The sequence below is a fragment of the Pithys albifrons genome, chromosome 6, assembly GCF_047495875.1.
Source record: "Pithys albifrons albifrons isolate INPA30051 chromosome 6, PitAlb_v1, whole genome shotgun sequence".
In the NCBI taxonomy this organism is placed as follows: Eukaryota; Metazoa; Chordata; class Aves; order Passeriformes; family Thamnophilidae; genus Pithys; species Pithys albifrons.
Genome location: NC_092463.1, coordinates 43,714,453 through 43,732,395, shown reverse-complemented (window position 1 = coordinate 43,732,395; position 17,943 = coordinate 43,714,453). Strand labels below are relative to the sequence as shown.

General features: G+C 36.1%; 1 protein-coding gene across 3 annotated transcripts in view; it reads right to left on the bottom strand.

The window, feature by feature from the left end:
* Positions 1 to 17,943, bottom strand: part of LRRC4C (leucine rich repeat containing 4C) — a 503,584-nt gene that overhangs the window by 305,441 nt on the left and 180,200 nt on the right. The gene's annotated exons all lie outside the window — the stretch shown is intronic.

Genomic DNA, 17,943 nt, shown 5'->3' with positions numbered 1-17,943 from the left:
ACCAATATTAGTTTGGCTAGTATAAAAGAATAATAATGAAAGTGTGTTATAAAGTAAAATCTTGCTGTAGGTTAGTATAATAGAAACTAGAAATAACATCTTTTACACAGATTTTACTGTTATGGAAGAATACAATATCATCATCAAATAGGCAGAAAATACTTCACATGGGTTTTTCTTCCTGCCTATTTTTTACTTACAGGATAAAATAGCACTGACTTCTCTTTCAGTTTCTTTCCTAACAATAGAAAGAACAAAATAGCCACAGATAAGGATCTTGTCTTATTAAATTGAAATACATTTCAGTAAAGAATCTGGGTCAACAATTATCATTATTTGTACCTTCCATTCCTTTGATTTTTGGAGAAAAGCTTTTTCAAAGAAAACTTTTATAATGAAAAATTGTTAATATTAATGATATATTTTCTGTTCAAGATCAGACAGACAAATATTCAATATAATTAATTTAGATATTTTTACCTGGAATCTGGGAACACATAAACAGAGTCTTAAACCTGAAACTCCCACATTAGAAATCAATATCCTGCTAATGAGCTATTGACTTTTATGCACTTTTTAAATTTGTCTTTCTCTGATTAAAAATGGGGTAAAAATGTAATTTTTTTAAAATGATATTATGATAGCAGAAACTTCATAATTACGACTGAGATCAGACAAAAACTAAATGTGACACTTGTAACATACTTTCATCAACCCACTTACAGTTTCTCAATATCTGAGAAGAAAACCATGTCCAGAATTTATAGCATTAGTACATTTTACCTTCACATTTCATTTCTGTATTTTCATTCAAATTCCATGAGGACAGAACACCAAGCAAAATCTTCTGTATTTTTAAAATCTGTTAATCTTCTCTTTGGATTCATATTTTGACAAGTTTAAGGACAAAAAAACAAACAAACAAAAACAAAACAAAAAAAACAAACACACAAACCAACCAAAACCCTGAACGACCTTTGAATCCATGAACTATGTGACTTTTCAATTGTGTTAAAATATTTGAAAAACCTTGGGGAATTCATTTTTAGTGTAGTTGATTTACTGTAGAAAAGCAGTATTTGATCATGGTTGAAATCTCATTCTATTTGAAGCAGGTTTCCCTGGTTGCAGAGAAATGTAGGCTTTTAGTGCAGGATCTAGTTATAGATATATTCTTTTTTTTTCTGCATTTATACTTTCTAAGAAGTAAATTATCATTTCAAAGTAATTTAATGACCCTTATTTCATCTATTTGTTTTCCATGATTAATATTGAAAAATCCTGGACACTTTTACCTCTTCTGCTTAAACATTCCTATGTAAATAAATTTATTAACTCTGGTCTCACTCAGGATCATGAATTTTCAGACCCGCTTCTCCAGACACAGAGAACATCTGAAGGCAAGGTAGGAGAAAAAAAGATTATGTCATTACTAAGGAAGAATATTTATCCTAGTTCTCAGTTCCCCGGCAACATCCATCTCATGCTGAGACCCTGAAGTTAATACAGAACCAGAAAAATATGTCATGTCAGTCTCTTAGACTTACTTATATTCTATTTTCCTCTGTTCTTTAAAGGGATCTGAGAAAAACTTTCAGACAAATAAGATACTTTCAAAATACATATAATGAACATGTTTTATGAGGGAAAAATGAGGTATAGATTCCAGAATTATAATGATGATAATTAAATGGAAGAACAACTCCAGTGAAGGACTCAAATAATGCTGACAGCTTAAAGCAGGAAAATAAAAATCAACAGGTATTATTTAGCAACTGGTTTAAAATTAAAGAAACCAAACCAGAACTGGTATAATTATTAGTGTTGATTTATTTCTTATGGTGTGTGAAGAAGGGAACCCTGAAAATTAAACAAGTTTGACATACTGAAAATTACAGGAAAAATAAATTGATAAAAGAGAGCTCTGGTTTCTTCACACCTAATGCATTCAATCTCAAACATCTGAAAGATGAGAGAGGCCTCCTTAAGAATATTTTTGGGAAACAATTGTATCTCCTCAAGATATATTAGTTTCTCTACACTGTTTCTTTCCCTTCTTACTGCCTCAAGGAGACATATTGGAGAAATGCTAGTAAAAATAATGGGAATTGCCAGTATATTTTGAGATTGTGGAATTAGTGTCAGTTGTGTTTTCTCACAAGTCAGGCATTGAACCTGTTTAGGTTTGAATATTGTTTTCTTTATGTCAATGGTTGTTATGATGATTGCAGGAAATATCAGGCCATGAATCTACTCACAATGCAGTAATTGTAGCACAAGGTGTCAGACAGACAAATCTTCTAAACTCTGCACCGTTTTAAGGTTACAGTATGCTGGTAATTCTCAGTGCCAACACTGCAAGGTTATGAATTGTCTATTCTTAGGAACATTTTTACAATGACTAACCTGAATTCCTGACAGTAGCAACCCACAAAAGAAAATTGCGATTTCCTGACCCATGCTCAATCACATTCCTTGAGTAGAAGTAATCAGTAAGAACACCTTGATCAGGATCATCCTTATTCAAAGCTCAGGTACTGTGGCATGGCACAAAAGCTTTAAATACATATGTGACTAACTTCTCATGCACACCAGAGCTCTGAATGTGCAATAACCAGTGGGTAAATAAAACACAGTCAATCCTAACACTTTAATTTCCTGCCTCATTCTTTGAGCTAGCCTTTTGAAAAGCCTACCCAGAAGCCCAATGCTCTACTCCTGTCTCTCTCCTGCTCGTTACAGAAGTACTGTCCTCCAGCATGAAATCTGAAGGTTTTAGATACTGAAACTAACCAGAAAGATGCGCATGGATGACAGATGCTGCATAGTGCCAAGCAGTCTTGCTGCACTCTTGCACCATCAGGATGTTGCTGACAGTCCTGTACTTACAACCTTTGCTGGAGCATCGCTGCAAAAGTAACCAAGATCAAGCCATTAGCTCCTGAGTCTCCAGTTTGAGAAGGATGGTCTTTTGATGGATTCTTCCTCTTTATGTTTCATTCCGTCCTTGCTGGTATTTACTGCCATCCCATTCTACTAGGCTCCTTTATCCACATTTATAACTATTTGTTGATTTCAGACAGAATGTATGATTCACACATCACAAATACATTATATAACAACTACCTCAAGTTTCTAGCATCTTTCATTTCTAACTTTTCATGTTACTCTAAATTCCAGGCCAAAAGACAGTATTGTAGTCATCTGATCTGAACGATTACATAACAGGATGCTTTCACTGTCAGACTTTTACTAATACTTTCTAACAGAATGTATTTCTTCTGAAGGAAAACTCAAAAGTTCAGAATCTCATTTATTCCCAGAAAGAAAGTAAACAACTTTTATACCTAAAAACTCAGAACTGAAAATGATGAAATGGAAAAAAGTTCCTTCCTAAAGACATATAATTTGAAACTTCAGAAAAGGACACAAAAAATTGATGAATCCTTGATCAAACCAGTGCACTGAGCAGGCATTTAAACATAGCAGTGATCAGAGGAGCATAACTCCCTTTTCGCACCTGACATATGACTTATTTCATCGATAGAAAGCGTAAAACATTGAGAAAAAAAACAGTCTCCACAACAGCCAGAGGAATATGACCACTAGATGTTTTGGATGCAAATAAGAGCCAGCTAATGTGCCCACACTTTCAAGTAGAAATGTGCTTATGTTCCCACACTAAAAATAATAATGTATACTAGAGATTTATAGGAATAGCTCTTTCTGAATTTATAATAAAAGCTTGTGGCAAGTATCAGAGAGTTTAATAAGAGACCAAAAACATCATGTTTCAACACTGAATCTAGTATTTAACTTTTTAAGAACGAGAGAGAGACAAGACCTCTGGGCAAGGGAACATCATTAACAGCAGTTCTTGAATGTCAGTTTCAAGAAGCTTCACCTAGTCTCTTTCAAAGTGCTGATGGGTGCTGCACTGAATAAATGACCAGGCAGTGTTCTGAAAGATCATTTTTGGACATCAGATATATGCATTAGTCAAAATTAAAAGCTTCTGATATTTTCTAGATAAATATTAAAACTAACTGCATCTTTATATCAGAATCACCCATTACGAGGGTTTCAATTTCAATCATCATAAAAAGGCCCGAAGTAGCATCAAAACAAAACCACTATAGACTACAAACACTCCATTCTCTTTAGTCAACACAACTGGGCACAGAAGTAGCAAATAGAAATGTCTCATTTTGGGAGGGATCATTTATTGAGAAATCAAAGCAGTACAGCATGTGAAGAAATGGATGGGCTATATGGCACAGTGTGGAGGTTATTACTCCTGCAAACTGAATGATCTTTTCCAGTATTCAGAGGCCCCATATATGACTGCAACATGCTGACCTGAGCAGTGCAGCAACAAGGAATTCATTACAGATTAGGACATATACACACAAGGTTAACAGACTGATTCAACTTCTGTACTTCTATTTTTTGCCGGTAAATGCTGTCTCTAACCATATATTTTCTTGTCTATTGACCAATGCAGTGATAGGATAAATATAAAAGTTATGAGAAATTTCAATGCCCTGCAATCTAATAACTCTCACCATTGCTAAGATTGTTCTTGAGTCTACCCAAATTTATCATTTTTTAATATATTTCTGTAAAATACATCAACTGTGTTTTCACTGGAAGCTAGCAACACTAACCTGTTTGAAGGTCAGGAAAAAGATTATTTCAGTTTAATTTTATGTGCCCTGGTAACAGTTTGTTAGCCAGCTACAGTGCTGATGGAAATTGGCAATTTTCAGAAAGATGAATTTCCACTTCTGCAGCTTTCTGTGAAACACCTGCTAATGTAAAGATTAATTGAAGCAAAACCAGCTCTGACTATACCTTTTTAGTTCCTGTCAAAGCTTTTATGTCAGAGAATTTGAAAGAATCCCCCCCAAATGCATATGATTTAGAATTAACATAATGTTATGGGAACAGTATATATTATTAAAAAAGATTCTGAACACTCTAAGGGAATACATAAAAAGGATTTTAAGCAGGAAAAAAAGATGAGGACTTCTCTGAAAGTGAAAAGAGGGAGTAAACCACAGTGTGAAAAGCAGGAGAGGAAGTTGTTAGACACGAAATCAGTAATTATTGGGTTAGAACCACCCTGTGGGGGTAGGTGACTCTGTATGTGCGTGTCTGTGTCTGTCTCAGAGCAGGGGATCAGGCGTCCAGCACAGTGCCCACACCACACCCCCAGAGCCTCTGACTGGCCGCAGCTCCCCTCACTTTGGCTGGGAAGATACTTGAGTGCTCAGTCAACCAAAGGTCCTGCCTGCAGGGAATGGCCACAGGAGATAAGGAGGCACCCACATGGTCTCCATCTGGCCTCAGCCTGCCTTCTTGACCAGCCAACATCTGACTTCTGCATGGTAATTGTATTTTTCTCTCCTCTATTTCTCTCTTTATTCTTTCTTCTCTTAATGCCTTTTCCTTTATTCTTTTTCTTCCTCTTATGGGTAACTTCAACACCTATTTTCTGTATTTCACTTAAGTTGGAGGTACCTCACTTAAATTGTAGAGGGGTTTGTGTTTGCTGGTTGTAACAAAAGGTTCCCTACTCAAATAGCAATGGCTGCTAGTGCCAATAGCCTGTTTTAATGCTTTTTTTGGATACCTTTTTTTCCAAAATTCCTATTTTCTCACCAAATTAAATGTCTTAAAATTGTGCAGTCTCTTCTCCAGACATGATCTCAAGATGCCAAAGAACCAGAGACTTTGCAAGAGTTCATGTGGGCAAAATCTCTTTAAGTTTAAAATTAAAGTATAAACCCAGTAAAGCTGGACTGGAGTATAACAGAAGTGTTTCCAGAATGCTGGTAAATTTGAAGATGCCTTGAATAACAAAGACATGGTAGTCCTGGCATACAGAGAGCCTCAGAGGTGAGTATCTGGCTGAGGGTCAGTTTGCTGTTGGGTCAGCAAGGAAGAGCAGACAATCACTGCTGACAACAAAATCTTAATACAAAAACAGAGAAAAACTTTGGAGTTTATCAAAGACAATGCAAAAGAAGCTTAATGAAGGAAGAGAGAAGTAGCTGCTGAAAGTTATTCTATTTGTTATATGCTGAAGAATGATTATGTCACTTCCAGGTTGTACATTAAATGCTTAATCTCTACTGTCTAAACCCATATTTTTCATTCAAAAGCACAGGTCCATACTATACAATTCAAGGTAATAAATATTTTTCTGTACTTATTTTCCCATAATTAATATAGCTAAATAATAAGTTTTCTTAAAACTTCAGAAGTTAGGTAAGAATGTTCAAAAAAATTACAGACCAGAAGCAGAAGCTAATCAAAATGCTTTAGACTGAATACATGAGAAAAAAGTGGTTAAGGGAAGTAGTAGTAGAATAAAATAGCACTCTGTAATTCCTGTCTGCAGAACACAGTAACAGTCATTCTTCAGCAAACAGGTACATTTATTTAAATTGTGGCACTGAACTGCTATTTTGCTCACTTGATATAAGCTGCTCAGCAGATCTACTCTGAGTCCCACTTGCCTGCTAGATAATCACAACAGTGCAGTTATGGGAAGTAAAAGAATACATTTCTATTTCCTTTATCAACCATTTTTGTGTGCAGATTTGAGACAGGCTGAGTTGTTTTACTAACATGACCATGACTATATAACCCCAAGTCAGTACTACCACAGGTATGGGGAAGGGAAATAAACTCTAGTAGAGGATGTCGCTCAAGCACAGGAGTGCCAGCCAATTCCCTTAAGTGAGAGTAAACAATTATTTTAAAAAGCAGAATGATCTGACAAAAATGTGTAGATTTGAGGTGGATGTCATAATGCCAGCCTACTGAAAATGGAACATAAACAGTATTTAAAAATATAGCATTAGCCATTAAATATCAATATAAGATAATGAGTATATTCTGTTCAAAACCTGGACTTTTGACTACAAATGCTATTTAAGGTGAAACGCTGTGGTACATCACAGTCCACAACAATTAAAATGCAAGTCTGATATTTTGAAAAGCTTTATTCTTGACTCTAGTAGGTACTCACCAGGAACAGTAATTCTCTGTCTTCAACAGCTAAAGAGAACACTAGAAAGTTGGGGTTTTTTGGTTTGTTTTTGGGGGTGGGTGGGGAGTTGGTTTTTTTGGGGGGGGGAGGGGATGTGGTTTGTTGTGGGGTTTTTGTTTTTTTTTTTTGTTTGTTTGTTTTTTGGTGGGTTTTTTTGTTAAAGCATCCAAGGGAATTAGGAACTTCAGTTGTTTCTAACGCAAAATAATCTGAAGTCATACAAGCACATCATGAAATTTAAAAAAGGACAAAAGATAACCGGAATCTTCATTTCGATGCTTACAAAATCTTTTTTCTAGGAAAAAAAATGCAAAATTTACTCAATTTTGTTGGAATGTCACTTAGTGTTTCAAGAGAAAATTGTTCTGCCAAGGGAATCTACGAATAAAGAGAAAGGTTTGCTCTAGGGAAGGAATAATAACAAAACCAAAACAAACACACACCTTCCTTCATAAGTTGTTCAGTTTTTATTACCTTAGTTTGACTGACTATAAACCTCTTTGTATTACATGTGAAACCAGAATAAAATACTTTTACTGAAAACTCTATAAAGCAATGCAATAGCCTGCTGAACTCAAAATATCTTACGCTAAAACTATTAGATATGCTAGAAGTATTGAAGCAGGTGGGGGGAAGGAGCAGGCCGCCAAACTTGGTTCCTGAAATCAGAGCAGCCAAAAGAATTTTATCTAAAAGGATCTGCCACTTCATCATTATCCAAGACACACAATATATTGGAGCAAACTTGAAACACACGGTATAAACTGGCAAAAAAATCAAGTAGTATGACAGAAGCATGAAAGATGAAATTCAAAAGCAGTAATTTCAAAATTATTCACAGAGGGAAAATTTCAAGATATCAAAAAGTGTGGAAATTATTATTGTTGTTGTTGTTATTGATGATGATGAATATTAGTCCCTTTGACAACTGCCCTTTGACAACTGACATTCTTCAGTAGGAAACTAAATAACACCATAACAGTGGTGTCTTTTGTTCAGCTTTGCAAAAACTTCCCCATCTCCATACTACGCTTTCAGAAACAGAACAGGTACAAAAAATACAGTGCAATACAATGCACAATGATAATTTTCATCATGTTTTTCTGTATAAAACACTGTTTAAAAAAGTCAATTTAGAGAAAGTTCCAGTGGAAACTAAATAGAGTTTTGTGATATGCTTTCATGAACACAGCTAAATGCTTTCTCAACATTTTGGGAGGAGAGGACAGAGAGATGATGTTTTTCAATGCAGTTGGAGGAAGAGTTTTATCATTGCCATGGTAATCAATATGTCTTTTTGACTTTCTTTTGACATACCATACAACTGGCAGGCTTTAAGTTTTCAGAGTGGAAAACCAGTCTTCCTCTCCCATGCATCAACAAATTGCCATAAAGAAGAAAAAAAAAGGGCTGCAATCACATCAAAATAGATTTACTTGAAACTAAGTAGAATTTAAGCTTTTACAGGACAGCAGATGATTGGGTCACAGAAGGATGTGCTTCTGCAATAAATAAAAATTGTGATCCAAATAACCTCTAAGGAAAAAGAAACACTGTACCACATGGTGGGATTTCCAGTAGAGAGAAGAGTGAGGTCTTTTCTCTGTTGTTCCTCTTTCTTTTCTATCCACAGAGTTCCCATGAAATCTGAGGAAGAACTGCCAAGTCCAGCAGGAAACTTTATGACTTTTGTGAGATGCAGTGTGTCCCCAAAGCACAGGGGGACAAAATACCTCAACATACAGTTACAAGCTTCCTCTAAATGCAAGCAGCACACCATCAACTTACAGCTACAAGTCAACATGATTTCTTTACCCAAAAATATTCTTTTTCATAATAACATAATATACAAAATGCTTTCTAGTAGATTCTGTCAATTCTTTCAATTCTATCCTATTTCTGAGAAGTTGGAATCTTCCCACTTAGTCCTAATCCTGTTGATTTAAAACATTTCTGAAAACACTCTTTTCTTAACTTTTCTTTGTAGTTAGTAGTAATAATTAGAATATCTTCTCTATTACACTGCTGTCTTGTCTTAATGAGTTCTATATTAGCTTCAGAATATTTGTTAAATATTGTCTCAAATGAAAATTTCAGCTTTTGGCAAAAGACTGAACACTCATCTGCATTGCAAATGAGCAGCTAAGAACAAGTCTACTTGGAAATAATGCAGCATAGGTAAGGAAATCTCACAAGATCTAGGATGAGGTTATTCTTCCATAAAATCTATGAACCTGAGACCTAAGCACAGCTTTATTCCACACTAATATTCTCATTATTTTCACAGACTTACTAAATATTACATGATATTAAAAGAACATGTTGCAAGGTCCAAGTGTCTTTTCATTTTTGACACTGGGTTCGTTGTGCTTTATAACTGTAAATCAAGTAAGATTTTGGTGATAAAATAGGCCTACGTAGCAAACAGCTATTAGAATTCACATGCAGAAACATGGAACAAATTACTGTAATAGCTCAAAAACCACACTGGTTACATCACTAATCATGTCCATTGTTTCTCTTTTCAGACAAAAAAAAAAAAAAGAAAAAAGCATCCCTGTGACAACTTGTTTGAAAGAGATTTAAACCCTTATTTTTGAATTAAGAATGCATTTTTAACTGTGCTTAGACTTGAATAAAACTAACCTTTCAATAACATTCTGAAAAAATATTTAACATATTTAGATTAAAATTGGCATCAGCACACATTGTTACTATAAATTAAACAACTCCAAAAAAAAAATCTAGGAGAAAAATCTTTATTGCCCAACGCTTAATGCTAGCTTGACTAAATCAGTCATTAAACTCCCTAAACAAAGTTACTCTTCTGTTCTAGCTACTGAAATTACTTCTGCTGCAGTTTCTGTTGCATTGAGGTAATCACTCTGGATGACAGCTCTGCCACTGGTAGGGTGGACAAGTATGATAAACAACTATTTTTACACTAACATGTAGGATTCACAAAATACAACATGATCATATCTTTTATTGGCTGTATGTGCCATGCTTCTAAATGTGATTAAGACAAACCAGCCACCGATCTGGATATTGGCTTTTTTCATCTCCTCACAGCAGTAATAGTTGAACAAAGCAATAAGATTGCCAGCACCTTCCCCTCCTATTTTGTGTTTTATGTGTTAAAGACTGGAGCTACACAATCTGACAAAACACATCAGTTTGGTGGCTGCAGTTCAGACTTCATTCAGGTAGCAACTTTGTCAATAAAACCACTCAAATACAGAAATGTGGTGTTTCCCTTAGAAGACTGCATTAAGTAAACAGAAGAAGCGAGTCCCTGCTCTCCTGCTGTGGTTTCTTCACTTCACATCATTATAACACATCAATAAATCTGTCTGAGCACCTGCCTGTTGTTAGTGGCTATAAATCCCACAATGTTACCAACCACTCCAATTTCATTTTAGCAAACATCAGTTACTGAGTTAATGCTCTATGTTTCAAAGAGTTGCATCTTCAGTTGAAGATGTAAGGAAACAGCAAGGCTAACAAAGCAGGTGCTGAAAAGCATTAGAGACAGTTGTCTTCTTGAAAGTGCTGCTTTACACTCAATATAGTTATTGATATCCTCAAAATATAATAACTGCCATAACTGGAGACAGGAATCAGTGGGCCTTCCTGCTATGCAAAGTCTTGAGACCTTCAAATGAACACTACTGGTAAAGAAAGAAAAAATTCTACTGTGCTATGATATGTTGCTAGTTTTGTAAATTTTATTTTTAACCTTACTTGGTTTCATATATGAATGGTGACGCCAGATTTGCAACTTTTTGATAAAGAACAATCTATGTACAATCTCTTCCTTAAGAACATACTTGAATGTTATTATGACATCATCTCTCAGCCAACACTTTGACAAATTTGAGTCTAAATTTCTGAAGACTTTCACTGGCAATAGTTCCCTGGCCTTTCTTGAAACTCTTTTCTGAATTCATATCACCATTTCACATTCTCATAAAAGCACAGTTAATCTGGACATTATTACATTGAACAATTACACTGATGTATAGAAGAGCAGCATCACCCATCAGGCTTCTGCTTAATGTTTGCCTTCTAACTCAACAATTCTACCGTGACATATTTTGGATAGAGGATAATTACAATGCTCTTGAGAAACCAGCACAAGACTATATGAAGTAAAACACAAAGCAAAATTCTTTCAACTACTTAAATATTTTTGCAAAAATCAAGAATTCAGACATTTACATGTTTTATACTTTCTGCTTTTTACTTTTAATGTTGCAACATACAAAACTCATTTAACCATTCACTTAAGCAATTTGTGATTATCTCTACCAGGGATGATCTAACTCTACTTATACTGTCAATTAACAAAAGTACATGATGTACACTATCATCCATTCTATTATCCTTTTGCTTAAATTTGGCAGATTTTAAAATGTCGTCTCAGAAGATTGCTATTAGAGTAAAATTGCGATCAAGTAAAATGTTGCTGCCTGGCTGCTTTCCATATTTTAAATATGAGGAGCAGAAGGCATGAAGACATAGTTTCACAATACCATTGTTAAGTGACTTGCATGAAATTCCAGAATTTCCTCAGTGATTGCTGCATGTAATCATACAGAAAGTTTTATCTTGACCCTTTTTCACTGAAGTTGTTTCTTCAGTTACCTTTGCTATTTGAGGTTTATACTCTTCTATGAGGTTCCACATAAATGTCATTCACTTGACTGTTTCCCTCTGCCTCCCCTGTACCTCCCTCTCTAGTAAAATTTTTACATTTCCAATGGAGTATCCGACACATGTGCTGTTAATTACCTCTATCTCCACAAAATGTGTATTGATGTCTTGATTACACTTGGACGATTCTGTTTCACTCTTTAAGGGCTTCATCTGATGAGGTCCCTTATGTAAACCTGTATATAATTAATAAATGTCTCTGCAATACAGATATCTACTGAATTTCAATTCTGACCTAGTGTGACTTGCCACATGAATTGAATTAAAGTGGTTTCCTGGAAGGACATTGCTTATTGATGGAATGACCTAATCCAAGTTTGCTTGGCAGGTATCCATAGTCATATAGAATTGGGCCGGTGGGGGAGGGGAAGCAATCAGATTGAATTTTACTTTCCAGTTCCTTTGGAATTAGGGTACTTTAATTCTTAAAACTCCATTTTGAAACATTCCTAATACAACCCACACAAACCTGTGGGAAATATTCTGTCACCTAGAAGCTGTATCTGAAAATTTCCTCTAAAGCTACTGACTTGTTTTGGTGAATGTAAACAAGTCATGCAAACATTGATATTGACAGGGACTTCTCCAAGAAAATTAACACTGCCTATAAAGCAAAGTAGTGGTGTTAGGATTGACCTAATTAGCTTTTGGGTTTCCACTGCTTTCAGGCAAGTGAACAGGGCTTAGAATGAAAGTAGATGCATCCTGAAGACAATGTGTGCCTTTCTGGCTCCTTTGATTATAGGATCTTCCCAGGGGACACCCCCTTGTTGCAGGGGAGAAACTTGCATGCCCTCATGAGGTTGAGAGCTATGCTGGAGGTGGTTTGTGCCATCGGTAGGGTCTCCCATGCCAGACAGGTCTCAGCTGAAGGGTCAGACAAAGTGTGTCCATGGGCAGGAGGGGCTCGCTACCCCCCTGGCAACCATCCTAGGAGGACAACTCCAACCCCAAACCCGGGCAGATGGAGCTCGCTTAGCCCTGTAAGGCCATCCATCTAAGAGAAGGATACTCTAACCAAACCTACATCCTGATGTATTCACTATCACTGTCCAAGCTCATTAGGCCGTGGCAGATGAACCTTAGGAGTAAAGGGTGGGGCCAGTTCTGCGCACGCTGTGCCTCACCTAAAAAATCCATTGCACAGGCTCGAAGGATTCACCCACATTGCAAAGCCCTGATCTCATAATAATCCAAGTATTATAAAGATGTACAAACCTATAGTAGGACCTAGTCACCTAGTATATATCACAAAACTAAGAAAATTAGGTGAACAGAAAGAATTTGGCTTCATGATAATCAAGAAATTCAACTAAATAGCTGGCTATTAGGAAAGGAGTTCTGTGTGAAACAAACTGCTCAGCAACATATACAGTGTCTTGTGACAATTTTCAGATGCTTGGTATGTGATTTTATGGCAATATTTCTACACAGAACAGTGGTGGAAAGAGATGAAGGCAAAAACTCTACACTTGGGAACGAAATACAGCTGGAGAGTTTCAGCTTTTAATTAAATTTAGGTTCTTAAAAAAAATACTGAGAGAAAAAAAAAAAGCCAAAACAATTAAATTAATATTTTCTTTCTATGACAGTATGAAAGGTTTTATGAAGGTTTCATATACTAGCACTTGAATTCAGGATTTTGACACTGTCTCATCTGATATATTTATAAATGGGGAGGAAAAGCTGGATGAAAACAGATTATCACAGAGGCAAAGTTGCTTAGAGAAAATTCTCAAAAGATATTATCAATGCCATTTCCAATGAAACAAATATATCCAGTGAAGTTTCCTCTCAATTCAAACCTACTCGGTGTTTTCATTCACGATGAAAATACTGAAAGATAAAACCTGACATCCAGTTAGAAGGTCAAGCCTGGAACTGAAAGTTACCTTGACAATACGGAACCAAGGATTAAAAAAAACAAAGTGAACCAAGTCAAATTATCCTTAAAAATATGGACAATATTTTGAATCTAGGGTCAGCAGCCTGCTACACAAATTGTGTCAAAGTGTGAGAAAATGGTTTCACAGAATAGGATTTGGACATTTTTATGGTTCACAAACTAAAAAAAAAATATGCTGTTGTAAAAGCAGTAAATTCTATTTGGGATGTACCTGCTAATACATAGCCTTGAAAATCTAGGAAATTATCCTCTATCAAGGATACTTATCAGGGATAAAGACTCACACAGATTATCACATCAAATTTCAGGCATTTCAATGAAGATTAGGATCAACTGCAGATAGTTCAGAGAAAACAAGAAAAATTACAAAGATATTATGAGTTGTGAAAAAGGGAGGAGAGAAAACTGTAAAAGAGTGATAGAAGGTTATTATAAGTTTCCAAATACCTAAGGAACTGCTGCAAAGAAGATAGCATGAATCAATTTTCCAAGCCTAGGGATTAGAGAATCAAAGTAACAGATTTAAACTGCATCAAAAGGAAGAACCATGTTAGTCCTAAAGAATCTATCCATGGGGAAAATAATACAATAAATTATAATATGGAAATTGTGATTCCTCTGTCCCCACAATCAGTCCCTTCAGAGTGACTCTGGCCTTCCACAGACTTGGCTTGACAGAGACCTAATGAAGTTTTACAAGGGCAAATGCGAAGTTCTGCCACTGGGATGGAGTAACCCATGCCAGCTGCACATGGGGCTACATTAATAGTGACAGCCAGCAGATTGAGGCAAGTGATTATTTCCATCTACAGTAGCTGTGAGACTCAACTGCTGTCCATGTGTAATTCTTGTAGAAAACACAGATTACAAGATATGATGTACTGAAGGACATGATGCACAAGGAGGCATTGAAAATGGGGTTGTTCCATACAGAAGAGAAATTGCATGGGCCATCTTACCTTAACTGCCTAACAGGAAGCTGTCAAGAATAGAGAGAGTATGAGACCCTCTCTAACAGTGCCATGAAAGGAGATTAACACAAACTGCAACAAAGGCAATCTGTTAGATGTAAGAAAGAAAAAAAAATCACCATGAAGGTTATTTAGCTGATTTCCCAGAAATGGTACGCCCATCTTTGGAGATATCAAAAACCTGGGTGAGTGAAGTCCTCAACTACCTGATCTTAGCGGTCCATATACTAAGGATCAGCTGCATTAAATGTCTCCACAGCTGCTGTCAGGTTAATCCATGAAATCAAATCCTCCTGGAAAAGCAGTATCAGGAATGACATAATCATGCTTGATTGCATTCCATATCACAATGACTGCATCACCTTGAGCAATTCTGTCAGTTCTATAATTCGAGAATTTTCCATCTTGCAGGCATATTTTGAGGATGTATCAGTTGACAACACAGGATCTATCAGCAGATAATTTCACAGAATGGCAGAATAGTTTAAGCTGAAAGGGTCATTTGAAGATCATCCAAGTTCAATCTCTTGTCTCAAAACACTCAACTACAGCAATTGACTCAGGACCACGTGTATTTGAATGGAGATAATATCAAGAACAGAAGACCAGTGTAGTTTCTTGGTTTGCAAGTTCAGGTCTCAAGATAGTAAGTCAAGTTTTCATGGCACGTATCCCTACCAGACCCACAGAGTTAAAAGTGTCCCAGGAACAAGGAACCTATCCATAAATCAGAAAAATGCTTACAGCAGCCTTGACACATTTTTTTTTCTTATTTTCACAGCCATCATCTGAACTTATAATAACAGTGCAGGGATTTTGCTATCTTTCCTCAGCACAGCTGGAAAATTTAACTCAATTTTGCCTTATACCACCCCTTTCCCAGGTACTCTGCATGCAATTATTTGTCATAAAAAATAAATTAGCTTTAACTGTTACAAGCATGCAGACTGCTTTCAATTAGAGGTGGCACCTTCAGACCCTGTTCACTCAGCAGCAGCAGGAGAGGCAAATGTTTCTGCTATTGAACTCCTTGGCACTGTCTCCTTGCTCGAGGATATTTATTTTAATAAACACAAGGTCATTATGCTGGCATGAGGACACCACAGGTTTTCCCCTAAGTGTTACTTTCTGATTACGTGTTATCTAGCTTGCTACTATATCTATGGCTGAATTCTGTCAGCCTCAACTGAGGAGCTCCTGTTAAAATTAGAAAAAAACCTCAAGGGAGGTCAGTTTCATAAACACAGTATCTAATTCTGAACAGTTAGCAGACAGCTCTGTACGCAGCAACAGCTCCAGCTACCTTTGTGCTGCTTGCTCTATCAAGCACCTGTCACCTCACAATAAGCTGCAAGGATGGTATCTATGTCTGCATACTAAGGACAAGGTTGTTGATGTCTTATTCACATGTTTTATTTTGTATGCAGAATAGAGTGCAGCAATGGAGGTGCTGATCATTAAGTAGCTTCTTTAAAAACCTAGAAATACTAGGATATCCTGACTGAATCTAGAAAAAAAAACAATTACATACTCTGACACCTCTTTTATAGACTATTGTTAGACAAGCCAATGCCATTCAGTTGGGGTTTTTTTTGGTTTTATTTTAGGCAATTTCTGCTGCCACAAAGCACCAATTTGCCACAGTGAGAAACAATAAAAGCAGCATGATGAAAATTCATTCATGGTCCTAAAAATTCCTGTAAAAAAGATCACTGTACCTCCCATGAGAATAGTCTCATTCTTACTTCCCTATGCCAATGAACGGAGAGCTAAGAATACTTAAAAAATATCTAAGAAACATGGTACTGTGTTCTGTCAGTGGTGAAATGACCAAACAGTCTTATTTAACATTTGGAATGAAAAGAGGAAGGAAAAAAAAAAAAAAGATCATTGAGGGGGCAGGGAACAAAACCACCCAAACTCTCAAGCCTTCACTTTCATTAACAAATCACTTATTAGAGGTGGAGCTTCTCCTGAAGTGAAATACAGGGACCACACACCACTATCATTCTATACATTACAAAATACAAGGAAAACCTTATTGGAATTCTGCTGATCTAACAGATACAGGCCTTCATCTATGTGTTGTATGTCATAAACCATAATATTGCTATTTGGTTAAGTCATAATGTGGAGGAAAGATATGGGACAGGGAGGGAGAAGCAGAGGAATTTTTTTTTTTTTACTTTACTTACCCAAGTAAAGTTTTGAAAATAAACTATTTCAAGCTGAAATAAAAATATAGTGCATCATACGTCTCAATTCCTGAATTAATGAAAAAGGATGAATTTTGTTTGAGCTTTCAGTTAATAATCAGTCTCTTTTACTAAAATCAGAATGAAGCTTCTATTGTTTATAGCAAACATATATATGTCAGAAAGTTGCATGATTTACTGTGTGCCCATTTTCTCAGGCTCAGAGAATGGTAAAAACCTTCTCAATAGTCAGTAATGTATAAGAGTGGAAATACATTTGTGCTTTCTTCAAAAATGAATAAAAATTTGGCTGCTGCCAAAAGGGATTAATCTTCTCTTACTCTGCCATTAATAACAGAACTTGTAATTCAAGCAGCATTTTTAATTATCTTTCGCTTTCAGGCTGTCAGCCACTATGGTAATACATTACATGTTCTTTGTTAGCCATGATCTTCAGAATATCTTGAACCTTTTCAGGCTCTTTGGTTCCCTCAAGATAAGTAACTTGCTCTGTATTTTGGTGAAGACTGACAACCAAGCTCTCATTTTCATATCTCATCATTTTTTTCTATATACGCTATTCAAAAAACAAGGCCTTCTGCACCTGAAAGGTTTGATAAAAATGGACAATTCAGTCACAAAGAATTTCTCAGAGCTCTGTGTTCAAAAGGTGCTTATTCAAGCAGGTTTCAGTGCACTTCAGCATGGCCATTCAACTATGCTTGCCTGAACACTGTGTGGTCCCCAAAGCAACACCCAGAGCAAATGCAAACCTGTGTCATGTTTGCCATTAATTATTACTTCCACCTGGAATGCCTGGTAATTTCATATATCTCCTTTCTAAACTTTAAGCACCCTAGGTACAAACTGTCTTCTCAGTAACCTAACCACACAAACTGTTTCACAGTTTGCCTTTTTAAATTTTACTGCTTTGTGAATCTTCCTCTTTCTCTTTCTGATATTATTCATTATTAAACATCTCTTCTGAGCCACTCATGGTAAAGCACAGTTGCCTTGGATTTCTGTGTCTTTTTGTGCCTATTTTGCATGCACTCCACCTCTACGACATATTAGTATGCACATCCAGATACATTT